The 27,955-nt window shown below is 47.5% G+C and overlaps 1 long non-coding RNA gene across 1 annotated transcript; it reads right to left on the reverse strand.

The window, feature by feature from the left end:
* LOC109492738 lies at positions 1-27,668 on the reverse strand. The gene is made up of 4 exons (XR_002736951.2): positions 27,531-27,668; positions 23,477-23,778; positions 8,934-9,103; positions 1-7,106 (listed from the first exon to the last, which is right to left on the reverse strand). It is a non-coding gene; the product is annotated as an uncharacterized LOC109492738 (long non-coding RNA).
* Positions 27,669-27,955: the final 287 nt, after the last annotated feature.

The raw sequence follows: 27,955 nt of genomic DNA on the forward strand, positions 1-27,955 counted from the left end.
TCAGAGACCAAAGATGTTATTGTTCCGGGCACAGCATGCAGTGTGAGCTTCATTTTGATGATGGGCTGCCGGCAAAGCTGCCTGACCTTTGACGTAGACATTATCTTGAGTTTCCTGGAAAGCAAACAGACTTACCTTCTGCTCCAGAGGACAACACTCTCTATCCTCCAAGGCTGTTTGCTAGACAAATGTCCTTGAAAAGATAGTCTGGAACAAAAGCTGTCGGTGCCCATGCTCACGGATGTGCAGAAACACCAGACACTCGTGGAAAATATACCCATTTCTCCCTGTCTCCTCTCATGCTAGACCATTCAATTGGGCTCGTCATCCTGCCCTTCTGAATACTTCCTCTAACACTGGTGTTTCTCTCTATGAAACTACTCACACCCTATTCACTTCTCTCCCTTCCCACTATCTCCACCAGCATGGACTGTTATGACCTCCATCCTGAAACTTGGGTGGGCACTGCTCCTGGTCTGTGGTCCCAACCCACCTTCCCACACCCGTTTCTAAGAAGGTAGCTCTGCCTGTGTCATGCCCCTGACCAAACCCTGCCCATGGCTCCCCTCTGCCTCCTGACCTAAGTGCCAACTTCTCCAAGGTTCTGCCTGCCTTTCTAAATAGTGAATAGCTTAAGGACAGAGTCGCTGGGTCTTATTTATTTTTCCAGCACTTAGCAATAAATACATGTAGAATAAATTGCATAATGGACCTCCTAGCTCTCCAGTCTTTGGCGGGGGAGGGTGGCTTAGGTTTTTTATTGTTTATGTTTCATTAGCTACAGAAGCCTTTGTCCAATCAGAATTTCTCTCTGACACCCAAAACGTAGGGCTTCTCCCTGCAAAGGTCAAGGGACTCGCATGTGACCTCCCCTTTCTCATGGCTTCTGTGAGGGGAACTGCCCAGTACTCCAAAGCCCGGAGAAGTGAAACCCTACACTCAAAGGAAAGGTGCCTCGCAAGTGGTCTAAACAGAGCCCGTTTGGTCTGACAAGTATGATTGTACTTTCGGGGTAACAGGACCGAACATTCTAATTCAGGTCTGCACTTTTTTAAAATGCAAGACATATGGAGGGCAGATAGGAGCTCCAAGGGAAGCCAGAATCCGTCCTTTCTAAACAACCTTCACCGACCACGACTAGGAGGGGGATGACCCCACGACCCCTGTTGGTCCTGTTACCCACGGTCAGCTCACACGTCATTGAAAAGAGTCCATTTCAAGTAAAGGGGAGTTTTCCCTGAAGGCCCAATATGCCCTTGCTGTGCGCGTCCCATGCTGTGCTCAGAATCCTCTGGGCTTACCGGAATTTCTCCGAAGCATTTCGGATTCTTCAGGAATAATTTTAAAACATTACAAATTTAAATCACAGCTTCAGGAGACATGGGGGGGGGGGGGGCGTTGGGTTGGGGGACCTATATCTGGCTCTCCTCCTCAGCCCAAGTCTCGTGCTACCTAAAACAGCCGGGCCTGCCATCCTGAAGCAGGCCGTCAGCTCCTGTCTGAGGAAGGACGAGCGGACCAGTGGCTCCTGGCTCCCTGACCCCACATCAACGCCAAAGGAAAAAAAAGCTGACCACTGACCGGGTTGTTCAGGCAGAGCCGGGCTGGAGCTGGCCCGCACCAGCTCACCAGAGCGCATTCTGTGTATCTCTTCCCAGGTCTGTGTTCAGTGACGTCACGTGGGCAGCCTGAGGTCAGCCACGGTGGGAGTATTTACACCACGGAAATCGGCAAAACTACAGATCAGGGCTCCGGGCCACCCCGTCCCTGGAGCCAGCCGGTAAACATTTACCAGCTCGCCGCTGTTTACTTGATAACTAGCTACAGCGTCTTTCCATCTCTGCTTCATCAACACTGATAGATAGAAACTCGAACAGCCCACGACTTTTGCTTTGCTGCAGCTACAGCAAACCCTTCATGAATTCCAACAAATTAAAGAGGCATGACCTCTCCTGTTGAGAGCTTGGGCCGCCTTCCTTTTATCAAGCTCTGTCCTCTAGAACCATCTCTCATTTCCTCCATTAAGGCACTTCCTAAGCCTTTCCCCCTCAGAATGTGCAATAAAACACACGGGTCTTTATTGCTGTCTCTCTCCAGGCCCCCTTGAAATTACATTTTCCAGTCTGCAGACATCTCCTCCACCCCCGAGGAAGCCTGCGAGAGAGGGGCCAGGTTTGATCGAGTTTCGCTCTGTATTTTCATGTGCAGTCTTGCATGGACTCACATTCAAAAATGACTTTGCTTTACTTCTCTTAAACACGTTCGTGTTTTTGTAAGGGCTTGCATCGAGCCCATCAGGAGGTTGCACTGGGGAGGCACTCTCCTTCATGCAGATCGAGGACACTGAACAAGCTTGAGTGTGTCCCCAAAGGTCATCCTCTATACCCACATAAATCCAAAAGGGTGCCTTCTTTCTCGCCACGGAGAAATAGAAGCACCAAGTAACAAACAGGCAGGAAGTCACCTATGGAAGACCTTCAACTGGCTGGGATTAGTACCTGATCGTGGCTCCAGAAAGCCTCGGTCCCACTACCAGCTGGGTGACCATACCAATCTGTACCCGGTGCTTACCTGGAAGAAGGATGTCCCCCTCTACCTGTCGCAATACTGGCGTTCAGCCTTCCATCAGCTCTTATGAAGCAAAGCCGTCCCTAGCCCCTGGCCGCGCCCCTCCACAGATCCTCACTGGTCTGATCCCTACGAGGTATTGGCCGTAAAGGCTGGAATGCACACCTTTTAGTAGGAAACTCCTGATGACCAAAAATCATTCACAGCCCATAGGAGCGGAGCTAAGCAGGTGCACATTGGTTGCTGTGACAGGCAGGTGGGATAGAGAAGAGGGAAGAGGTTTAGGAGCTGGGAAACTCCCTAGTCCTCAAACCACGCAATATAACTACCACCTTCTCCAGCTCCACATGTGATCCCCACCCGCCCCCCACCCCGCATGAAAGGCCCCATGTGGTGACAATTACTTCTGTCCTTGCAGGGAAGACATGGAGTGTGAGCTTCAGCGCATTACAGGCACCGTGTCTCCGTGCTTCGGGGTCAGAAGGAAACCCCTAGGACCGTCTTCTTCAACATTTTTCCAACCAGCAGGCCGCGGGGCAGGCCAGGCTTGGTTGCTGGGCAGAAGTAGCCAGGGCTGGAACGGAGAGATAGTGAAGGCGGCCGGGGTCTGTGTTCGCGCACGTGTACGTGTGTGTACGTGTGGGCAGATGTGCTCTAGCACCAAGGCAGGGAGCATAAGGGGAGACGCGATCCAACAAGGCCGAGCTGCTGGGTAGATTGAAAGAGACAAAGAAGGTCACTCGCTCCCTCGTGAGTGATCAGAAGTTCCAACTGCGTCACTAACTGGAAGAGGTTAGGAAGCTCTAATACAGTGAAAGCCACAGCGAAACGATCCTAAGCCTTGCTGGAAACCAGCTTTTCAGTAAAACCTCATGTACAAATTTGTCTCTGAACAGTATCCAGCCCCATTTTTTCCATTCAAAGAATTTTCAAATCCATTTCCTTTTGCAAACATCGTTTGAATGGGTGCATCGTGTGGGTATCATACTGGTGGCCATGCTTTCTGTGTGTGTGTGTGTGTGTGTGTGTGTGTGTGTGTGTGTAATCACGATGCTTGCCCTTCCTCTGTGCTTAAGGCAACCTTTTAGGGGCATAAGTACACACGCCAAGTCACAATTTGGCAGCCCTGAGGAATAGCTTAGCACCATGATGTACCCACCCAGCTCAATTTTGCACCACCAGAAAAAAATAGCTCTGTACTTGGTACTGAACTTTGGGATGAAGGCAGGAATTTTCTGACCCAGAGTACAACCTCAGAACCACAGAGCCAAGGACACAGGGGAGAGCGCAGATATAGGAACTTGGTTGATTATGCTCAGTTGTTCAAAAAAAAAAAAAAGTAGGGTTCTGATGGACAAAGAAACAATCTGGGCCCTACATACTCATTGTTGTAAAACTATGTCAAGGAACTTACACAACAGAGTTCCAGTTTTTAACAGCTTTGGCCGGCGCCGCGGTGGTCTTCTGTCTATGCCTGTTATGTGTAGGGTTACTCAATGTTATAGCTGAAAGGGACTTCCAGACTATTGAGACCACAGTGGCTGCCTCTGGAGAGAAGAGCGCGCAGTGATCTGGAGGGGGATCGAAAGTGGCCTCTGGACACTGGTATTGATCCATTGCTTGACTTGGGTGGTATCGATACCACAAATTCCCATGTTTGCTTTGTGGAAATTCACATGTTCTGTGCACCCTCCCCCATCTGTGTCACCTTTCTTTTCAGATTCGTTTTGTTTGTCACTGTTCACTCCCATCCCTCCACATTACAGGAGAGCGAATGGAGGCCCACAAAGCCAAGTTAAGGAACAGGTAGAGGGTTAGAACTGGGCGGCACCCTCATTACCAGTTTAGCTCTCTGTCCACCATAATGTGGCGCTTAATACACGGCCTGCTGTGTAAGATGGGTCTTGCGTATTTCCAAACGGATTGGAAACCATCGCTAAGGACTGGGTCTTGAGCCTCGTGTCACTCGTAGGTCCCTGCACACACAATGCTTGCATTTTTGCAGGCGTGTGCACACACATACACACACATACACAGTGCTAAAATCGCAGCAGGTGCCAAATGTTCATCCTGGACCGCACACCGTGCTGAGAGTCCCCCACTGGCTCTGATGGCATGAAGGAGTGACCCTGCTCAAGCCAAGCTCCCTGGCCCTGCCCTTGAGGTTGTTCTCTGCTGTCTCAAAGTCCAATCTCCTGTCTCCAACACCTGCCAGTGACTCCTTTGGTTGGAGGACCTACAGCTTCCTGCTGTGACTCCTCCTCCACTGGCTTCTCTGGGCATCCTTGCTGCCCTGGATGAGAAACTGCTCACACTGGCCTAGGGGTCCTCACCCCTGCCCAGCCAAGACCTATCCATTTCCGGGAGTGGGTGTGGATGAAGGTAGAGAGAAGAGAGAAGGGGATTTGGTCAAGTGATGATAATAATTAAGGACTGGTTAGATTCAGAAGCTAAGATAAGCAGGACTACCTCCAAGCCACTTGGGTAAAACGTCCAGGACGCTGACCCACTGGGAAAACATAACACGGGTTGCTTCAAAGAAAGAAAAAACTGGGGGTGGGGGGGAGTGGTGAAATGGGAGTGGGAAGGAATTGACTGACTTGCAGAAACTCAAGGTCCAAGAGGTGAGCTGAAGGCACAGGTGGCCGAGGGCAAGAGGGGGGCCACGCACGGCTGACGATCAGATGACAGTCAGGATCTCCCACAAGGCTTTCCTGCTTTGACTTCATTCTCCCACTGGCTCTTTCCAACTGGGGAGTTGAGCTAGATGAACTTGAAGTTCCCCTCTTGTTCTCAAGGGCTTCTTAACTGAGAACCTAAAACAAACAGCAAATACCACAAGCAACCAAGAAAATACACATTCCCAGAGGAGAGCTTTGCCTGCTCTGGGGGGCTTCACACCCTATAAACAGTGGATTTCTGGAGAGCCAAGAGAGGCTTATTCATGTAAAATGCAGAAGGAAGGCACCTGCTATGATACTAGATATTTTTCCATGTAAATACTCTCATTTAAAGCCCCTGATCAAACATTTGTACGTTTGGGTTTCTTCAACCAGGCTTGCCTATGCTTAGGAAAATCACTTCAGCCCCCAGGAGTTCTTAAGCAGAAGCTAAATGTTGGCCCCGACACGTTGGTCATTGCATGCATATTCACCTTTTTTAAATGGCTCTAAGCCCTTGAAATGTCAGGCTAACAGAATTCAGGAAGTTACACCTGACCTCTACAGGGCCAAAGACTGGGGAAGGGGCGGGGGCAGACCCGGGCTCCAACAGTAAAATTCAGCATCAACACTGACACTCTAGATTTACTGCCTCTACTTTCTGTCTTCTTGGCAATGAAATCCACAAACCTTCCATTTCTGAACCTTTGCCCGGTTTGGGAAGCTGAGCCATCAAACGGAGCTTTATCTCGTGAGGGTGAACAGGTTTGAATCTAAATATAGCAGTCCTATAGACCTATCAGGATTTATTATCTATTTATGTCCACGTTTGCACTGGCATAGTTTTAACAGCCACCGTTTTACCAGAAACCATGCAAACCCAGCTACTGTGGTTTTGACAACGTTGATATTGAAAAGAAATATGTTATTCCTCCAATGTAGCTCTGGAATGAAGTGACCACAAGGGAGTCTGTTTCTTATAAACTTAGAGGTTGTTAAGGGCGACGAGAGGCCTCGGCCAGTCCCCTTGTTTACTGAAGAAGAAGCGTGCTTCGTCGCACGTTGTCAGTGGCAAAGGGTAACCAGAACCTTTGCCCACAGTGCCTTGAGCCATGCCGCGCTGCCCACTCCACCCAGCACAGGACATGCAAAGAAGGCTGCTTCCCGGGGCAGGGAGGGGTGGCACAGCAGGTGTGCTCACGGTTCTGTAAAGGCAGAGGATGGGAGAGTTTGGCTTTCAGCCACGTCCACACCCTACTCCTCACCTGAGCATTAACTGTTCTACCCAGAAGCTCCACTCGCCATCCTGCAGCTAGCTCTGCCAACGGGGCAGCCCTAATGTGGTAGGTTGGTTCCCAACAACCATTGGCACCCGACACAATTCTACTCTCCTTCTTGGATGCCCACTTGAGTTGTAGAGGCTAGGAAGCTAAAAACTACATTTCCCAGACTCCTGTGCAACTAGGGTTACTGATGTCACTTAGCCTCAGCCCATCAGATGCAAGCGTGTATGCTTGGGAAGGTGGAAGAAGGTAGAAGTAGTCCTTTTGTCGTCTCTCTCAACGGCCAAGCTTATCCGTGGAGCCATTTAGCTCCCTTGTAGCAGTGCTAGGGTCTCTAGCTCCACGGGTGTCAGGGCATCCGCTTTGCTGGTGTGGATTACAGCAGATATGGGCTGCTTCTGGAGCCGGCGGGAGCAGTGGTGGCCTCCTGCATAGAATGGCTTCTGGATGGCAGGAACCACTGGCTTCCTTTTCATCGAAGAGCCCATATTTCTTTGGCAGTCAGTTCTGCACTCCAGATGTGGGACTCGTTCTTGAATGGACAACCTAGTCTGCTTCTTCAGCATTCTCAACAGTGCCGTAAGGCATTGAATACCTTCGGGGAAACATAGCAAACAAACAAAAAAAACCCACTTCTTGCTTAAACAACGTAAATTGATTCTATTCTCTGTAACTGACATGTAAGCAATACATCAAGAGAGGGGTCTAGACTGGTATGTCCCTCGCTATTGAACACTCACCACGTGCCAGGAACTTAAGTTGGCAGCCTGCATAACTCTCTCGTTGAGTCTTCACAAATGGAAAATAAAACTGGAGGTCAAAGGGGTGAATAACCTCCCAAAGTCCACAGCAGCCGGTGCCAGAGGAAGTGAGACGCACCTGATCCCCAACCTGGTTTCAGGACTGGGATAATCATTGAATGCCCGGAAGCAATGGAGTGTGGGGACGCCGAGCAACATTGCCTGGACCCCTACTCCCAACCCTACCACTGATTAGTGAACTACTTAACTTCTTTGTAGCTTGGTTGCCTTACCTATAAGGTGAGGATAAAATGGTCCATAACCTATAGAATTGCTGTAAAGGTTAAATTGGCTAATACACGGAGAATGCAGGTGTGTGGCAAATGTGAGAGAATCATTGGCTGCCATTAAAGATATCCCCCCATCAAAGGGGGCAAGTTGGACTTCAAGAAGTGAGCATAAGCTAGTCCCTTGACCCTTTCCAGACATGCTGATGTTCAGAATAAGATGTCAGACTGACCAGAACCTTGCCAATGTTAATGGATTCCAATATTGGCATCAGAGACAGCTGCAGTGTGACAATAAGACCCCAGACTTGACGTCTCTGGGCCTGGAGGGATGTCACTCCCAGTTCTGTATCTTTCTACTTTGGCGACCTTGACCCTCAGTCCTTTAAAATCTTTGAGCCTTTGCCTCTTTGTTTGTAAAATTTCACATTACTATATAGCTCCTGGGTTGTTCTCAGGTTAAATGGGAAGGAAAGACCTGGCACAGTTTGGTCAGGCTTCTTTTGGTTGAGATGGCAAAGCTCTATTTAACATAAATGAGCAGAAAATGCAATGCCCTGGTTGGTGGATCGTGAGGAGGGTCCATACACAGAGCACGGGAAGTACAAAGATAAGGCTAGTGTCTCTTTCTCAGTTTCCCTTCTCTGCCAGGGCTACCACGTCAGCACAACCTCTCTCACTAGAGACTCACTCACAGCTTCGGTGACAGAGAAACACTGGCTTTAATGTTCTGTCCCGCTTAGGGTGGCCAACTGCCTCCCTTTGCTGGGGACAGCAGGGTTTCCCAGGACATGGAAATTTTTTGTGCCCCAACTGGGAAAGTCCTGGGCAAACTGGGACAAGTTGGCCACCCTCCTCCATTCCCAAATCCAAAAGTAAGGGACCGGTTGGCCCAGCTCGGGTCAGCAGCCACCCAATATCACCTGACAGAGGCCAACAGTGCAGGTCACGCTAGAACACGTTAGTCCCTGCGACAAGCCATAAGAGTTTGGGGGGCAAGATGTCCCCTAGGATGTTAAGGGAGGGGGGCAACAGACAGAGGATCCTGTAATGATCTACCATGGACCCAGGGTAGGGATTCAATGAAGGGTCCTATATTCTTTCATTCGCCACGCATTACAATAGCCCCATTTAGGAATGTCTCTAAGACAAGACTAATGAACTCAACAGAATCTTTTGACCCCAGGAAAAAAATACAGTGGATTTGCAAATTGCAAAATCCAAAATGCAATGGGTTTACAATGGAAATCCAAAGTCAGAGCATAAGGTAAAAATCACACGGAGTCAAAATAGTTATCCACCTCTAAGCCTTGTGATCTCACTCAGCATGGTGCAACGCTCCCTTAAGAGAAGCGAGCTGAAATTGGGGCCACCTGAGGAAGAACAGGCTCTTACCAACTGTCAGAAAGTCACTTTGGGACACGGATTTCTTGGATGAAAGGTGGTGGACTAGCCTGCCCAACTGAAACAGTCATTTCTCCCTAGTCCACACGTTGCAGGCAGACATGGTGATTTCAGATGCTGGAAGGTGATGAGATGTCCCGAGAAGATTAAGCGTCCAGGACCTGAGAGGGACAAACAGAAGCATTAAATAGCACCCAACCTTCAGAAATCAAAAATCATTAGGTGGATGAAATGGCGCATTTATCCTCCATAAAACAAAGAGGTGTTTGCAGCGTTTGTTCGTTTGGGTTTTTTACTCTTTTCATAAAGAACAATCTCCACTGACACTTTTATATTATTCCTCAGAACTGACCAGCGCCAATAACCTATACAACAGTAGGGACAGCGGAAAACCCATTTTGCTGGATGAAGGCACATCATTCATTCCCGTCTCCGGCCCTTTGGGCAGCAGCACACCCAGCAGGGATTCAGGACGGCAAAGAGGAAGCATAAATAGCGGGATGCAGGTTGGACCAGAAAAGCATCACGGACGATTTTAGTTCCTTTCCTTACGGTAGCTGGGGAACGAGGCAATCCCCCTCAGCTATTTAAAACATGGATGAGCCGCTCCTCTTACGGAGATTGTGAGGGCAGTTTACATCTTGGGTTGGTTTTTGTGCTTGGCTGTTCCTGAACAGGTGAGGGGGTGTCAGCATCCCCAGCTTTGATCTGCTGGCCCTCTCGGAAACCTAGTCTCCACTGAAACCACTCCCCCAAAAGCCTCATCGTCAATGAAGCCTGGTCATCTCCCACGCCCCATGCAGCTTTCTTGAGACCTCCTTGACCCTCCCGAGGTGCTCAGACCACCTTACCTGAGGGCTCCCGGGTAAAGAGGTTACCACCTCTGCTGCCTCTTCCCATCAAACAGCCCACCTGGTCGTTCCACCACTTTCCCTCTCTCCGGCAGCCCCCTGTCACCAGGAAGAAGCTCCGCGGTGTCTGTGGACAGCCCTCCTACACCGGCCTTCCCAAATCCTTGACCTCTCGTCTCCATCATTTTTCCTCACTCGCATTCCGCCACCGGGTGCCTTCACCACAGAAAGTGCTCCCTCTGATCCCAAATTCAGACCTTCCTCTCTCGGATGGGATGAGGGCTTCTCTTCCCTTCAGCTTTCTCTTTCAATGACTCCCAGCACCCTACTGAAGTGCCCTAGCAGTTCCCATTATCTACTGACCACCCCCGCCCCCCCCACACACATGCCTTTCTCCATCGCTCCACCTCCCTCTATACTCAACTTGGGTTTAACACGTTATTCAAACCTTCTCCTACCAACACCCTAAATTCCTTGCCCCTTCTTCCATCTCTGTCACCAGGTGAAACTTAAATGCCAAATCCACCCAATGCTATCTTCTTCCCACGTGCACCCAGGCTACTAAGAGTGTTGGAGCAAATGGCATATCCACAGTGGTGCCATCACGAAGTCATGCTCGCCAGCACTGTCTGGGCCTCTCGCTCTGCCTGGCATCCAACGGTGTCTCCTTGATCACGTCACCCTCCCATCCTGCGCAAGCATGATTTCAGACTTACATTCTGCTCAAATTTCCTGTCTACACTCCACCCTCCACACTCGCACTGGGTGACGGAGAAACAAGAAGGAGGATGAGAAGCAAGAGGAGAATGTCCTCAGTGCCCACCAAACCCCCTACCCTGCCTGTCCTTCCCACCTTCCCTCCTCCCGCCCAAGGGGCGCCCCTTCCCCCAAGTTCAAGGCCCCGGGCTCCTCCCCATCTTAAAGACCCCACGCTCTCAGTTCAGCCCACTGCCCAACACCTGCCCTCATCTTCAACCTCTCCTTCGCTAATGACGCTTCCATCAGCATTTAAGCTTCTCAAGCCTCTTATACCTTAGATCGAACAAGCCCTTCCCTAGCCCCGTGTCACGGCCAGCTGCCACCATACCCGTAGCCTCCACGCACGGCCAGATTTCTTGAATGGGAATCCATGTTTCCCAACCCTCATCAGCAGACCATGTGAATCATAGTCATCAGGGAAGTTTAAGTTATATATAGATATAGAGTTAGAGACAGAGACAGAGATGAGATAGAGATAGAGATAGAGATGATAGAGATAGAGATAGAGATATAAAGAAGCCAGATACTGAAGGCTATATAGTATATGATTCCACTTATATGAGATTTCTAGAAAAGGCAAAACTATAGAAACAAAAAGCAGATCAGTGGTTGCCTGGGGCCATGGGTGAGCAGAGATTAACTGTCAATGGGCAAGGAAACTTTTTGGGGGTGACGGAAATGTTCTAAACCTGGTTGTAGTGATGTCTGCACTATGCAAATTTACGAATGTTCAGCAAACTCTATACTTAAAATGGTTGAATTCTATGATCTGTAAATTATATCTTAGTCAAGCGTGTGTGTGTGTGTGTGTGTGTGTAATTTTTTCACTCAGAAGGCAGAAGGAAAAGGAACCTCGAAAGCTCAGGTCTGAGGAGACACAGGGGGTTCGCATGGAAAGAAGGTGAGTCCCGCCCTTCATCCTGGATAAAAGATTCCCAAGTGGGTGGAGCAAAATGGGTGAAGGGGACCAAGGGGTACAAACTTCCAGTTAAAACATAACTAAGTCATGGAGGTGTCACACACAGCATGGGGAATACAGTCAAAAACATGGCATTAAAACTTGGTATGGTGATGGCTGGTAACTAGACCTACTGAGACAATCATTTCACAATCCATACAAAAGTTGAAGCACTATGTCGTACACCTGAAACTAATACACGATTGTATGTCAATCACACTTCAATTACGAAAAAGAATTCCCAAGTTGGGAGAAAGGGAGAGTCAGAAGCAAAGTAATTCAGATAGTAGCGGGTTCCTAAGAAGGCGTCCCATGTTACCCTCCCTCCACACCCCAAGATTTGAGTGTAGCAGGCAAATGAGAAAATTTAAGAACGATTTCTGGAACCCTGGAGGGGAGGGGCCTATGCCCCCATCCTGGGTGGGGCCCTGAAGAATGCGGCTCAGCTCTAGCAAAAAATGGCTGCACTATGTCTAGGCAGACAGAGTCTCAGCCCCCCAGAAAGTTCCCCTTTCCCTATCGTGGTGTGAGAGCAGCAGAAATTTCCAGGTGCCCTGAAGGGCCACAGAGAAGCATCACACGTGGAGGGAATGAGGACAATGGACAGTGCAGCAGACATCAGCACGAACAGGTGGCGAGTAAGAGCCTGGCCCCTGCAGCCTCATAACCTTGGTGTCCCATCAGCCTCCAGATTTTCAGACCCAACCCCAGGGAAAGAGGAAAGTTGCCCTGTGTTGGCAGATTCGGTTTCTGCCATTCTGAGGTTCAAGCTAGACATCCGATTGAGAATTGAGCAAAATAGAGGAATTCACCTTTGAACTTTGAGTTGCGGCGCCTCTAGGCGGAGAATTGAGTGAGGCAGCACCCGTGGGGTAAGCCAAGAGTAGGAGCCTGAAATGAGACAACTGTCCCAGCTCTCCCAAGTGAATTAACCGACCAGGAACTTTGTTTTTCCTAGATTAACACGGAGAAAAAACATAGGAGCCTCTTAAAGCGACAAAGAGAGTCAGTGCTCAGCACTGAGGGTTTTTCCTCCCCCCCCCCACCCCGCCACACCCCAAGTCAGTGCTTCAGCCTTATTGGGTGCCAGAGAATGTGGTGGCCGGAGAGGAGTCCATTATCTGGGAGAGATAAGGCTCAGCCTGAGAAAGTGGAGATAGAAGGAAGCTGGAGACAGCGTGGAGGCAGATGCCTCTACCGTCTGCTCTGGCCTCGGCCACAGCCTTACCCCACCCCGGCGGGATCCAGGGCCCTGGAGGGATCCCCAGGGATCCCAGATCCCCAGGAGGGATCCCAGCCCTCCCCTACAGCCCGTGTGAGGACAGAACGGCATACAGGGCAGAACAAAAAGCGTCCGTCACCAAGGCAGGAGCCCGACCCTCCCACGGCCAACCTCAAAGGAAATCCTGAGTCTGAGCAGGTCGACACGTGGGGTCCCGGTGCAGCAGGAGGAAGCAGGATTAGTTGAGGCAGGAGAGTGGGGCCCTCGACAGTCACGTGACTCTGAGCAAGTCACTTCTCCCTGCCTCCGTTTCCCCTCTGGAAACTGCCGGGGACGGTAGGGAGAGCGGCACAAGGGCGAGCATCGATTCTCAAGGCCACTCTCGAGAGCTGAATTCTGATTCCGTTTCCGACCCGTCCAGCCAGGCCCCAGCCCCGTCCACCCACACCTCGAGGAGGAAAGGCTTTGCTAGGGGTCCCCGCCTCGTCCCACGCCGGGGCTGCTGTTGTCTTTGCTCCCTACCCTGCGTTGTCACACAGACACACGGGCAGGGCAAGTCTGAAAATATCTTTTCTCAGAGAATACATTGATTAGAAGGTTTATTTCTCTCTTCTGCGACGGAGACTAAGGGTAAGACACCAGCACCGCGCGTGGAAATGTAACCCAAGCGCTACAAAATCGACCTGTACGTTCCCGGCAGATGCAAACGGTTCCCCAGGCGGATCATTTCCTTCTCCTCTTACGAGGAAGCATCACCCCACAAATGCCTACACCCTGGGTCTTGGCAATTCATTAGCGCTACCTTCCCAGCCTGAAGCTGTGGGTCTGTCTCCCGCGTCATCTGAAAAATCAATAAGGAAGCAACAGCTGAGCTCCCAGTCCTTCCTGGGCAAGCGGAGGAGTGTTAGCGAGGCTTATCGCTGGGAAGCTGGAGCCTGGGTGGCAATCCTGAGTCCAGCCACCAACCCCCACGTTAGAGGACCCACTCCCGGACACGTCCTTCTCTGGGTCTTTTTCCTTTTCACGGCGAGCAACTTACTTACTTACTTATTTAACGAACCTGGACTAGTCCGCTTGGAAGTTTCGCTCCAACCACGGTTGGGACATAGATATATATATATATATTTTTTTCTAACTTTCAGACAGCCACTGTAACAAAAATTCACACCAGCACAAGACTCCTCTTTTGGCAAGGCACCATAGCCATTCCATTCCAATCGACTCAGGCTGCTGAACTGGATATTTTGAAATGGTCTAACACCCACTTTATTAACATCAGGGCTAATTTCTTTTGAAGGGAGTTTCAAGCCGCCAGGACTTCGATGCTAGGGTTAATTGGTCTGTTTGCCACTGTTTGTCAGAACTGTCTTTAACGAACATCTTCAAAGGCCGCTCGGATTCCGGCCCCCGCCTCGTCTGAAATGCCTCAAATGTCTTTATCAATGCCAAAAATGCAGTGAGTGAAAAAGGGCTTTTTACTTAATTATTTCTGAAAACCAAAAAGGGGGATTCTGCGGAGACAGATAATGAGAGTTGACACAGTGAAATTAAAATGCGTGTCCAGGCAAAGAAAGCCAAGAGGGCCGCACCCCTCCCTGGAGCCAGCACATGGGGAGCGCGTCCCGCCTGGGCCCAGGGCACCAGACGGCAGGGACGGGGGGCTTCGTTTCGTCTCTTGGAGCAGATGCCATTCCGAAACCCACGCTGATTGGGCCGCACGGGTTGCCTAGCAACCCGCAGGCCAATGGCATCTGGCTCGAAATGCCAACATCTGCCCAGCCTTTCGAGTCTAATTTTTAATTCGGACACTTAGGTCTGGAGACGGGCAAGAAAGTGTGTCTTTGGAAACTAAACCAACATTGATTTCTTGCTACGATTCCCCCCCGCCCCCACCCCCCACGCGAGTCATGGTTTATGATGCTGCTTTTCACAACCCCTCCCCCCCCACCCCCCACCCCCGTCGACCTTCCTATTTCCGGTTCCCTTTGGGGGCAGAGGTGAGTAGAAAGGGGGAAGAAAGTGGGGCGACTCCTAGGTAGCCAGAAGAAGAGGCGGGCAACGTGCCTTCCGTTTTAAACAGAATTAGGAACGCCTCAGAGCAGAAGAGGAAAATAGTTTGGTCTCCATTTTATCGCAAATTACGGTCGTGGATCCCCGTCTCCGCCCAAGTCAGGTAAGAAATTAGGATATGTCTCCTGACAACCCCTACCCGATGGTGGGGCCTTGGGGCTACGCAAAGACGTTTGGGCCCGCACCTGGGGAGCTCAACACTGTTTTCTTCTCCCCAGGAGAGCTGCCTTACCACCCCAAAATGAAATCAGAGACACCAACTAGCGGAGAAACTGAGACCCCCAATCCCTACTAAGGAGGTCACTTCAGGATCCCTAAACACAGCTCACATGTTGAGGATCTCGGTCTCCACTGCAGGAAACCCGCACACGCCCGGGGTTCTGTTTTTGGCCCTGGCATTCCTTGGCAATTGCAGCCTGCAGTCCCTGCGACTAAAGTCCCAGCAATCAATATATTTGCATGTTGTTTGGGTAACAATGCAACAGAAACCCCCTGAGGGAAATCAGATTTGGAAGGAATAAGGGCAGCTCCAGAACAACACCTTTCTTTTAAAAATTCCAAATGGCATTGCAAACTGATGCAATCACTCCACCGGCCTCTGCTTGAGCGAGTACGTTAGCCTTCGCTCCTTCCAATATAGAGAGGTCAGATTACCTGCTGGAGAGCAAAGGAAGCCCTAAATCATTGGATGCAGGGGAAAAAAAAAATAGCCAGGAGACGCTGAGCAAGGAGGGGACCTTCAGATCTCCTTTTAGGGTAGGGTCTCTTTAACTGGACAACTTCTGGAGGCCCTTAACTGGACAGCCTCTGGCAGGAAAAAGAAAAGTGTGCTGGGGGCTTTGATTAAAATAAATAAATAGATAAAACCCATACGCATTCCCCTCCCCTTTCAGCGTAACACCCCAGCCCCTGGTGAGGTTGTGGCCATTGGTTTTTGCCAAGAGCAGGAGATCTGATTACTGTTATCTCTGCTTGCATAACTACAAATGTTATCATTACTGCTCAACTGATACGGCTCTGTTTTACAAACACAAAGGAAGACTGTATGTACCCTTGCCCTCTCACCAGAAGGGCTGATTTAAAAGAAAAAAAGAGAGAGAAGGAAAAGGAAGGGGGCGGGGGGGCGGCTGGGAACCGAGAGAGGCAGACCTGCTGAATGAGCCTTTGAGAAAGAATTATGTGATAGGTTGTGTGTGTGTGTGTGTGTGTGTGTGTGTGTGCTTTTTTAAAATGCTGCTGCCAAAGCTAAGAATTGAAAAGTATTCAATGGGCATCATGTCAGAAGCACAATGATTTATTTCGCTGGTTCATTTTCAAACATGAGCTTTCCCCTTATTCCCTGAAATGTGTTTTGGGCCTGAATCTTCAAAATGGGAGGAACAGAGGTTATGCAGAGAGCCCCCGGTCTGATTCAAGATAAACAAGGATCCGATTATGAATATGACAGTGGCATATCCCTGGCCTCCAAAGGGCCTCGTCTGCTTGCCCAGACTGCAGTCGCTTCTCTGTCCAAAACTGTGGGGGCGAGAAGCGGGGCCCCCTCTGGCTAACCCCCGCGCCCCGCCCCACAACGGGAGCTGTGGGTTATAAGCCCTCCCAGTTCGACCACACCTATGCTGCCTGAGGCAGTCCTCCTGGTCGAGCTCCTCTAAGCCAGAGTTTACACGCACACGCACGAGCGCACACACACACACACACACACACACACACAGCTCTAACTTCAGTTTTTATAGTCAGGAGTACAGGAAATACGACTTCTTTATTTTCCTGGTGCCATCCCACAAAGTTGAAGCCTTGTCACCATTAATTCCCACTCTTCCTCCAGGATCACATCAAAGTTCCTGGAAGCTCACCCAGGCCTGGGTATAGGAGGCAGGCCAGGGAGGAGGGGGGGATCTGATGTGCAAGGGGGCCATCTCTTCAGACCACAGCTCCCAGTAAGACGGCCTTTGGCTGGCCCCCATCCGCACCACTCTTGGCCATACTGGGCTGCAGAGACGCAAGGGGAAACAAAACTGCGCGGGCCCTCCCTTGTTCGGCTCCTCCTAGAACCCTGTGCCTCATTTTTTAGCATGTTTTTTTTTTAATTGTGATCTAATTTGCATACCATAAAATCCACCCGTTGAAAGGATAGGATTCAGTGGGTTGGGGTTATATTTGCAAAGTTGTGCAACCATCACCACTATTGAATTCCAGAACATTTCATCATCACTTCCAAAAGAAACCCCGTCTATACCTAATTTTGAACTCATCCTTTTGCATTCTGTGTTCTAAAGAGGGTCCCAAATGGCTTAAGCCTCAATCGCCGTAGAAATTAAACCCACCCCTAGATCGGAAACCTGCAAAGCAGCCTCAGGCCAGCCTCCTGCGGGCAGCAATCTCTACTCCAGAACGAGATCCACTGCGTCGTGAGGCGGGACAGAGAACTCAGATGCCCCCACCTGTCCTCGCTTAGAAAGCAGAGGTTTCCAGGGTTTGCCACACCTTCCCCGGGGCCTTGGGAGGCTGGAGTCCCCTTCTGGAGGACCCACCTGAGGCCAAACTCTCTTTTCTTCCCTGGGGGCTCTTCCCAGTCCTGAGAACCCTGGGCCCTATCTGCTCACCTATTTCTTCTCTTAAACTCAAAAGGCAAGAATTTGCTTCTTTTGTTCTCTGAATTGTGTCTCCCTTCCCCCAAGGCTGGGAAGAGAAAGCAGTAACTGCCTCACCAAAGGTCACAAAATAACTCAAAGCAGTGGTCACCAGAACCCACCAGGGTTCATTCATCCAACAACTGGCCTGATGCACAGGAAACACACAGCCCTGGTCTTTCTTTAAGAGCTTGAGGGTCACTGCCCCGACACTTCTCAGAGGAGTACCAAGGGTGATGCCAAGTGCCCTGACAGCGGGGACCTTCCTTGAGCATGATGCCATCTCCCCAGATAAGGAGGTGGCTTTATTATCTCCCTTTAAAATTGGGGGAGGTGGGTGACTGAAGGCCTGGGACCCTGTCTCCTTGCCACCACAATCTGAGGACAGTGGGGCCAAGGGCCGTGCCTGTGAGCTCCGAGCCCTACTTGGGGCATCAGGGCCCTGGGTCCTGGCCTACCAGGAAAATCATTCATTCGGGCCGCCCTCTGGTTCCAGGGCACAGAGATGCCCTTCTCAGCCTGGACTGAACAATGAAGTGAATTGGGGCCTCCCTCAGGTCATGACTGAACTTTTACTGCTTTGTTTGCGGTAGGAAACTGAGGATATCCGGCTTCAAAAGCAACGATCTCAATTTTCTAGAGGGGGAAGATGAATCCCTACCTCACACCACATAAGCAAATAAATTCCAGCTCTACCAAAGAGTAAATAATATATTGAAATCATAAAAAGACCAGGAAAAGACCATAAAATAGTATTACAATATCAGAATAGGGGACACTATTATAAATAGTCACTTAACTCAAAAATCTTAAAAAGGAAGAGGGAAGCACTTTCTCTGGAGGAGAAACACAACATCATTAATAAAGCTAAAAAGTAAGTGATGAGCATATTACAGACATTAGCCTCCTTTGCTTTGTAAGTATCTCTTACAAAACAAAGACCAATAATCCAACAGAAAAAAAAAGGCAAAGGGTATGAAAAGTTCATAGCAAAGAAATTACAAAATATATTAAACAGTGTACAACCTTGCTCATAATAAGAACATTCCAAATTAAAACTACCCATCTGGTTGGCAAAGATCTACAAAGATTAGCAAGGATGTAGGGAAACATATCCTCGCCCAGTGCTGGAAGGCATCCACTCAGCCTCTAGGGACAAGCAATAAGGCAACAAACCTTTGATCCTACAATTCCACTTTTAGGAATTTAGCCTATAAATATGCCCACGTATGTAGGAAGTGATTATATACAAGAATGTTTATTGTATTCTTGTTTTTAGTGGTAAAAGATTGGAAGTAACCCAAATATCTGAGGAGAAGCCTAGTTAATTGAACTACGGAGCAGATTGCTGTGTAGATATTTTAAATGATGCAAGAGAATGAAAGTGGGATCCTTACCTCACACTGTATACAAAAAATTATCCCAAAATGGATCAAAGGCCTAAATGTAAGAGCTAACATGATCTCTTAAAAGAAAGCATAGGAGCCAATTTTCATGAGCTTGGATTTGGTGATGGATTCTTAGATGTGGCACTGAAAGCCCAAATGACAATGATAACAAAACTGGATCAATTGGACTTCACCAAAGTTAAAAGTTTTCCTGTATCAAAGGGCATTATCAAGAAAGTGAAAAGACAGCCCACAGAATGGGAGAAAATATTTGCAAGTCCTCTATCTGATAAGAGAGCAGTATGCAGAATATATAGAAGAACACAACTCAACAACAACAAAAACAACAACCCGATGAAAAACATGGGCAAGAATCTGAAGACGTTTCTTCCAAGAAACACGGATGGCCAATAAGCACGCAAAAAGATACTCTCGGCATCATTAATCATTAGGAAAATGCAAATCAAAGCCACAAGAATCCACGTCACATCCCTACTAGGATGGCCATAATAACGATAATAATTTAAAAATGGAAAAAAGTGTTTAGCAAGGACGTGGAACATTTGGAACCCTCATACATTGCTAGTGGAAATGTGAAATCATACAACTGCTTTGGAAAACAGTGTGATGGTTTCTCAAAAAGTAAAACATAGAATTATTATACAACTCAGCAATTCCACTCCTAGGTACATACCCAAGAGAGTTGAAAATGGGTGTTCAAGTGAACTTTTGTACCTGAATGTCCATAACGGCATTATTCATACTCGCCAAAAAAGTGAAAACAACCCAATGTCGATCAGTAGGCGAATGGAGAAACCAAATGTGCTCTGTCCATACAATGGCATAGGATTCGGTATTAAAGGGGAATGGGGTTCTGATACCTGTTACAACGCAGGTGAAGCTTGAAAACATTATGCAACTGAAGAAGCCAGACACAAAGGACCAGCTGGTGTAGGATGTCATGTATATGAAATGGCCGAAGCAGATCCATGGAGAAGGAAGGAAGATCAAGGGTCGTTGGGCACTGGGAAGGGCAGGGCTGGGTAGTGACCCCTTAAGGGTTATGGAGTTTCACTCTGAGGTGGTGAAAACGTTCTGGAATTAGATGGTGGTGATGGTTGCAGAGCCCTGTGAACGTGCCAGTCGCCACTGAATTGTACATTGTTAGGTGGTTAAAGCAGTAAATTTTATGTTACGTAAATTTTACATCAACTAACACAAGGATGAGGAAGTCTTCTGTGTATCAATAGAAATAATCCCTGGGGCGCCCGGGTGGCTCAGTCAGTTGAGTGTCTGACTCTTGATTTTGGCTCGGGTCAAGATCCCAGGGTTGTGGGATAGAACCCGTGTTGGGCTCTGCACCAAGCATGGAGCCTGCTTAAGATTCTCCCTCTGCCCCTCTCCTCCACTTGTGTGCTCTCTGTCTCTCTCTCTCTCTGGAAGGAGGGAAGGAAGGAAGGAAGGAAGGAAGGAAGGAAGGAAGGAAGGAAAAGGAAAGAGAAGAAAAGAAAAGAAAGAGAAGGGAAGGAGGGGAGGGGAGGGAACAAAAAGTCCCTAAGATACGTTTTTAAGGAAAAAGAAAAAGACAAGTAGACTACTATGGAACTGTGGCTATACATGGTACCATAGGTTTTCTCTTAAATGCATTAATTGACCAAAATTGTACTTGTGTTTGTTTGTTTTGGTTTTTTGGTTTTTTTTTTAAGTAGGCTCTACACTACGCCAAGCATGGGGCTTGAACTCACTACCCCTAGACCAAGAGTTGCTTCCTCTACCAACTGAGCCAGCCAGGTGCTCCTAACTGACCAAGTTTTACTAGAACTTACTTCCCCAGGACTAGCAGCAGAGAAACAGACCCACACCCCGACCATCTCCAGGTTGGGGGGAGAAACACACCCTCCCACAAAGGCAGCGTAGCCGCTCCTGGAGGCCTTGCCAAGGCCGGCCGGCCATGTTTACCCAGGGTGCCCAATCTGTCAGGCTGCCACTGCTCCCCACACTCATGCTGGGCCGCAGCCGGCAGCCCCTGGCTGGGGCTCACACCCTCTGATGCAGCTGCAGAGAACCCATCATAAGCAGCCGAGCGGGGGGACCTGGCAAGCGGACCAACGTGGAGCCTCGTTGTGTACGTTTTCTTTCTCCGCAACCAAAGCCGACCACCAGCCAGCCAGTCTGATCCGGCGTGGTCGTTTCAGCCCAGGACAGGTGCACAGGCAGCCTGTAACGGACCGCATATTGGTACCAGCCCCCAAATTCATATGTCGAAGCCCTCATCCACAATGGGATGATTTTAGGATGTGGGGCCTTTGGGAGGCGATTAGGTTTAGATGAGGTCATGAGGACGGGGGCCCACGAAGAGATTAGTGTCCTTATAAAGAGGAAATTCCTAGAGCTGCTCTCTCCACCATGTGAGGACACAGCCAGAAGACGCCGCAGGAAGCAGGCCCACGCTAGATACAGAATCTTCCATCCCCTTGTTCTTGGACTGCTACATTCCAGCTCAGGGACAAACAAATGCAGTTTAAGCCACCCAGTCCATGGTATTTTGCACATCAGCCTGAACGGACCAAGACAATCTCTAAGAGTGGCCCAGAGGGAGAGCAAAATGTGCAAAGCTCTACCTGCCCGGCAGGGGTGTGGAGTCAGCATGACGTGGGAGCCCCAGCCCCTGCCCTGCCTTCCAGGGCGCCCCTCTGGTGTGAGCGGCCCTCCAGGCCAGGTGCCGTCTTCATGTCAAAAGTTAAGCATTTTTCGTAGAGCGTGGCCCAAAGCGCAAGCCAACGACGTCGCCTGGTGCTCGGCTGCAAAAGAAGAAATTTAATCCGTCCCGACACTGGAAGAAGAACTGGCTGGAGAGAACTCTGAGAGACAGCACAGTAGTATATTTTATGGGCACCTTCAGGGATTTTCAAGGATAGTTTTGACCATACGTGATCCTCGCCTCACAGGATGGCTTTTGAATCTAACCCCTGAGTCAGATGGGACTCCATTGTAATAAGAACAGAGTACAACCAACTTCTAGAAGATGAGAAATGGGAACATTTATTTGCTTCCCAAAGTTTCCCCTACCACCTCTCACCACCTCCTTCTAAAAGTAGGTACAGATCGCATTCGTTATGGAAGGACGAGCCTGCCTGGGTTCAAAACTTACCATGTTCCTGCTGATCTGTACACAAATCTCACCCGAATGACAATACTTACGGAAGGTAAGAAATCTTGTCCTCGTTTTATTAGTGGAGAAAAGACTCCGAAAGGCTAAGCAATTACCTGAAGGTAAATAGAAGAGTCAGTGATGGTCCCCAATCTGCGCGGTCCAAAACCCTTATTCTCCTTGATCCCTTTGCCTTCTTTTTTTTTTTTTTTTTTAATGTTTATTTATTTTTGAGACAGAGAGAGATAGGGCATGAATGGGGGAGGGGCAGAGAGAGAGGGAGACACAGAATCGGAAACAGGCTCCAGGCTCCGAGCCATCAGCCCAGAGCCCGACGCGGGGCTCGAACTCACAAACCGTGAGATCGTGACCTGAGCTGAAGTCGGACGCTCAACCGACTGAGCCACCCAGGCGGCCCCAATCCCTTCGCCTTCTTATCCTGCTCAAATCACACTGGTTATCTCACCCGCCTGCTTTCTCCCCCTTACACTAATTTACTTCACGATGCAACTTCACAACTCCTGCAGTTTACATGCAACTTCGCTCCTTCTACTCAGGCAACTTCCTTGTCTGCAAATGCTCACTGGGGAGATCTTAAGACCAACCTTACCCAGAAACTCGTTACCACACATACCCAAGCCAACCTGCTGGGTCCCTGAAACTATGCTACTGCATCATGGATCACTCTCTCCAGCAGCTTCTAAGCCGTTCCGCTAACATTTCTCGTCTCTTTTTAACTCCCATGGTACTCCAAACACCGCTCTCTTCCAAGACTACCTGCGGCTCCCACTATTTTCCTGTCATTGATTTCGTGCTGGGGTTTCTAACTACCCAATACAGATCCCATGCTCTCATTTCTTTTCTTTTCTTTTTTTTTTTTTTTTGTCCTTGGAATCTGAAACATCTCCCAATTTACCACCATCTGCTACCTTAATTAATAGGCTGTTTACCTCCCCTGTAAGACCTTGTAGCGATCCTCTTGGACTCCATCCCTAACTTTGCGCACATCGTAGGCTCTCATTAGTCTTGGTTTATAATCCAGCTTTCAATCTATTTGACAGCTCTCATCTCCAAGCCAATTTGAATTCCACTTCTCTCATAAGATTTCATAAGGCACAAATACGCTTTTTTGAACCTGGAACAAATTACATCTAGTACATTCCCTCTGTCCACTCCTTTTATAATGTGAAGAAAGAAGAAGAAAAAAAAAAGAACATCAGTCTGGTGCGTTTGCTACAAAGTCTTTCTGTTCATTGAAGTCTCAGGTTTGCATGACCATCCCTAGGGAGTTCCCTCTGTCACATAGCACGATGTGGTGTCTTCCTCCAGCCCCTCTCTGCCCCGGCACACGCATTAGCAGATCTGAATCGCGCACAATGCAATTGTGCCCAAATGCATAACGAAGGAGCTAAGTCAATAAAGCAGACAGTTTTATAACCCGAACAGCCAACATCACTTACAGCCGGAGGTGACTGGTGAGTTCTTCAGTGTAGAAAACAACTTACCACTTGATTTTTTTGTTGTCACATGAAATGGTCATTGTTGCATCAAATGCAATCGGTCGTCCTCTGTTCTTTCTTCACGGGTCCAGTGCAAAGAGGTGGAGGGAGCAGGAAGGAAGGTTGGCATTTCTTAAGCTCTTCCTGTGTATCAAGTCCTGAGCGAGGGGTTGGCTTCCTACGCTTGATCTCGGTGATGTTTTCAATGTAGCTTCATCGGCATCACCTGAAGATATTGGTAAAGAGGCGGCTTCCAGACTCGCTCCCAGATTTTCTCAGTCAGTAGCTCTGGGCTGAGGCCCAGGAATCTGTTTTTCAAAAGTGAAAAGGTTTCCTGATTACAAAGTGAACTGGGGAAGCACCGAATTCTCAAAGCGGCCCAGAAATGTCCATTTCAACCTTTATTGTCAGTCATTTGTTGGATGAGGAGGCTAACATGCAGAGAGCTTAAATCATTTGCCCGGCATCAGAGAGAGGGACGTGAAAGCCCAACATCAAACATGAGTCCATAGGACTCTGGGACCCATCTTCGCTCCGTGATTCCATACAGCCTCCATTTTGATGGGAAATTGAATTCTTTGTTGTTGTAATAGGAGATACCGCAGCCTCATTTTTATGAAAGTGAATATTCAGCACTGCCAAAAACATGTCGTGGACACTAATGTGCATAGCTGCATTATTCACAATAGCCAAAATGCAAAATCACCCAAGTGGTTGGAATGGATGGAAGATGAATGGGATGATCGGGAGATGAATGGAATATATATATGTTTTTGTAATATTATATTTATAATACAAAATAATATATTTTACATTATTATACTAATTATGTTTTATATCATATACATAATATTATATGTATTATTTATAATACAAGATCATATATTTTATATTATTATATTGTTTTATGTTTTATATCATATATAATATTACATGTATTATTTATAATACAAGATCATATATTTTATATTATTATATTGTTTTATATTTTATATCAGATATAATATATGTATTATTTATAATACAAGATCATATATTTTATATTATTATATTGTTTTATATTTTATATCAGATATAATATATGTATTATTTATAATACAAAATAATATATTTTATATTATATTGTTTTATATTTTATATCATATAATATTATATGTATTATTTATAATACAAGATCATATATTTTATATTATTATATTGTTTTATATTTTATATCATATATATTATATGTATTATTTATAATGCAAAATAATATATTTTATATTATTATATTGTTTTATATTTTATATCATTTATATAATATATGTATTATTTATAATGCAAAATAATATATTTCACATTATTATTATATTGTTTTATATTTTATATCATATGTAATATATGTATTGTTTATAATACAAAATAATATATTGTATATTATTATATTGTTTTATATTTTATATCATATGTATAATATATATATAATTCCTCCATAAAAATGAATAAAATTCTGATATATGTTACAACATGGATGAACCTTGAAAACTTATGCTAAGGGAAATAAGTCAGACACAAAAGTTCCAATATCCTATGATTCTGCTCCTATGAAGTGGCCAGAATAGGCAGATTCATAGAGACAGAAAGAGACTAGAGGTTAGCGGGGGCAGGGAGAGTTGCTGCTTAATGGGCAGAGATTCTGTTTAGAGTCGCGAATGGTGGTGATGGTTACGCAACATTGTGAATGTACTTCATGCCCCTGAATTTCACACTTAAAAATGGTTAAAATGGTACAATTTGTGTTCTGTGTGTCTTACCACAATAAAAAAGCAGAGCCTGCTTCGGATTCTGTGTCTCCCTCTCTCTCTGCCCCTCCCCTGCTTGCCCTCTGTCTGTCTCCCTGAAATAAACAAACATTAAAAAAAATTAAAAACAAGAAGAGTGGGGCTATGAAGTAAGCCTCAGAGACTTTCTTCCAGTCGCCCCTAAAGTTGAATGAAAACCGTATTTCTGGTTGAGATCTCCATTTGATCATCGCATCACTGTATGTTACTCTTAGTGCATTTTTCCCGAGACGAAGAAAGGGAGGGAGCATTTTGGTGGGTAGGGGATAAAGTTAGTCTGTTCCTGAGACCCTGCAGCTGCTTGGCCCCAGGGATCTCCCCTTCAGTTCTTGGGGTTGCCCCCCCCCTTTTAATAGGGTCCATTTTTCGAGGAAATTTATGGCCCCTGCCACACAAGGATTCCTGACGACCATGGCACACATTTTTTAAAATATTTATCTATTTTTGAGAGAAAGAGACAGAGCATGAGTGGGAGAGGAGCAGAGAGAGAGGGAGACACAGAATCCGAAGCAGACTCCAGGCTCTGAGCAGTCAGCACAGAGCCCGACGCGGGGCTTGAACTCACAGACCGTGAGATCATGACCCGAGCTGAAATCAGACGGCCAATGCACTGAGCCACCTAGGTGCCCCAGAAGTCAGTTAAACATTTAACTCTTTTTTTAAAAATTTTTTAAAATGTTTATTTTTGAGAGAGAGACAGAGCATGAGCAGGGGAGGGGCAGAGAGAGAAGGAGATAAAATCTGAAGCCGGCTCCAGGCTCTGAGCTGTCAGCACAGAGCCTGACATGGGGCTTGAACTCACACACCATGAGATCATGACCTGAGCCGAAGTCGGATGCTTCCCAACTGAGCCACCCAGGTGCCCCTGCACACGTTTGATTAAATGATTGTTAAAAACTGTGTAAAAAAAAAAAAATTTAGCTTGAGATATAATTGACAAATAAAAATTGTATACATTTATTTATATATATAAGATGTACAACTTGATGTTTGATATATATATACACATTGTGAAATGGTCACCACAATCAAGCTAATTAAAATATTCATCACCTTACACGGTTACCTTTGTGTGTGGGCACGTGTGTGATGAGAACACTTAGGATCTCCCCTCTTCGAAAATGCAAATTTTTAAAAACATATTATTGACTATGGTCACTGTGATCTGCATTAGATCCCTGCAACTTACGCGTCTCGCGCAACTAAAAGTTTGTGCGCTTTGAACGACGTCTCCCCATTATCCCCACTGCACAGCCCATGGCAACCGCCATTTAGCTCTGTGTTTTCTGTGAGTTTGACTACCTTGGATTCCACGTATGAGTGAAGTCATGTAACAATTGTTCTGTATTTGGCTGATGTCACTTAGCATAATGTCCTTCAGATTCATCCATGTTGTCACAAATGGCAAGATTTCCCTTTATTTTTTTAACAGGTAGTGGGGTTTTTTTAATGTTTTTATTTTTATTTTTGCGAGGGAGAGAGAGACAAAGAGAGAGAGAGAGACAGAGTGTGAGTAGGGGAGGGGCAGAGAGAGAAGGAGACACAGAATCTGAAGCAGGCTCCAGGCTCTGAGCTGTCAGCACAGAGCCCGATGCGGGGCTTGAACCCACAAACTGTGAGATCAGGACCTGAGCTGAAGTCAGACACTTAACTGACTGAGCCATCCAGGCGCCTTAAGATTTCCTTTTATAAGGCTGAATAATATTCCTGTGTGTGTGTGTGTACCACATTTTCTTTATCCACTTGTCAACAGACTTTTAGAAAATTAAAAACATATTTAAACCCTCTGATCCTGGGAAAAGGCATTCCATGCCAATTTATTTATTTTATTTTATTTTGTTTTATTTTCAACGTTTATTTATTTTTGGGACAGAGAGAGACAGAGCATGAACGGGGGAGGGGCAGAGAGAGAGGGAGACACAGAATCGGAAACAGGCTCCAGGCTCTGAGCCATCAGCCCAGAGCCCGACGCGGGGCTCGAACTCATGGACCGCGAGATCGTGACCTGGCTGAAGTCGGACGCTTAACCGACTGCGCCACCCAGGCGCCCCCCATGCCAATTTAAACCAAACGCAAAGTTTTCCTTTGTGAAGGAAGTATCTCATCTGAGATACAGAGTGCCCAGCTCGGATGATGCTAAGACCCCTTTTACAGCTCTGGAGCCTTCTCATTCAAAGACAAGATGAGAACAGGAGATAGAGAAGGGAGGATTAGGGGATCATTCAAAGTAGTTAACTTACTTTTTAAATTCAGTTTGAGGAGTTATTTAAGGGCGTGTTCTTCTTTTTTGGGTTTTTCTAGACAATTCGTACCTCCAAGCAAAATGTGACCGCATCCTCCAGATCAAAGCTCCTGCAAAAGGAGGCCCGATAAAGAAGATTCTAGGTACATGGCAGTTACGGCTTGCGTGCTTCTGCAATCTGTTCTTTCTGAGGAAGCCAGCCAGCAAGCATCTGCGTGCAGGCCCAGCACTTAGTCTTTGCAGAGGGAGTTCAGGGTGGAGAAGAAATGCAGTGATAGCGGGTCCCCATTTATCCTGGGGCCGTGCGTCCGTCCGTTTGATCGCAGCCAACGTTGCGGTGAGGGACATCCGTCCCGGGTGGAACGTGCGCAGGCCGATTTAACACCACACCGAAGCAAGACATCGTTAATCTAGGCCCGCAAG

The sequence above is a fragment of the Felis catus genome, chromosome D2 (genome assembly GCF_018350175.1).
Source record: "Felis catus isolate Fca126 chromosome D2, F.catus_Fca126_mat1.0, whole genome shotgun sequence".
NCBI lineage: Eukaryota > Metazoa > Chordata > Mammalia > Carnivora > Felidae > Felis > Felis catus.